Raw genomic sequence first — 357 nt, forward strand, 5'->3', positions numbered from 1 at the left:
CAGTATGGCATTCAGAGCATCAATTTCAAGAACTCCTTTCTTCTGAGGTACCCCATTATTCACAGAATTCCTCTCAGAGGTGTACATGAACTGGTTGTTAGCAACCATGTCAATGAGTTCTTGAGCCTCTTCAGGTGTTTTCTTCAGGTGAATAGATCCACCTGCAGAATGGTCCAAGGACATTTTCGAAAATTCAGAGAGACCATAATAGAATAATATCTAATAGGGTCCATTCAGAAAACATGTCAGATGGACATCTCTTGGTTAACTGCTTGTATCTTTCCCAAGCTTCATAGAGGGATTCACCATCTTTTTGCTTAAAGGTTTGAACATCCACTCTCAGCTTGCTCAGTTTTT

The 357-nt window shown here is 40.1% G+C and overlaps 1 non-coding gene across 1 annotated transcript; it reads left to right on the top strand.

Moving 5' to 3' along the window:
* Positions 1–242: 242 nt before the first annotated feature.
* LOC127744598 (small nucleolar RNA R71) lies at positions 243–346 on the top strand. The gene has a single exon (XR_008005574.1). It is a non-coding gene; the product is annotated as a small nucleolar RNA R71 (small nucleolar RNA).
* Positions 347–357: the final 11 nt, after the last annotated feature.

This window comes from Arachis duranensis, unplaced genomic scaffold, assembly GCF_000817695.3.
Source record: "Arachis duranensis cultivar V14167 unplaced genomic scaffold, aradu.V14167.gnm2.J7QH unplaced_Scaffold_61588, whole genome shotgun sequence".
Classification (NCBI taxonomy): domain Eukaryota; kingdom Viridiplantae; phylum Streptophyta; class Magnoliopsida; order Fabales; family Fabaceae; genus Arachis; species Arachis duranensis.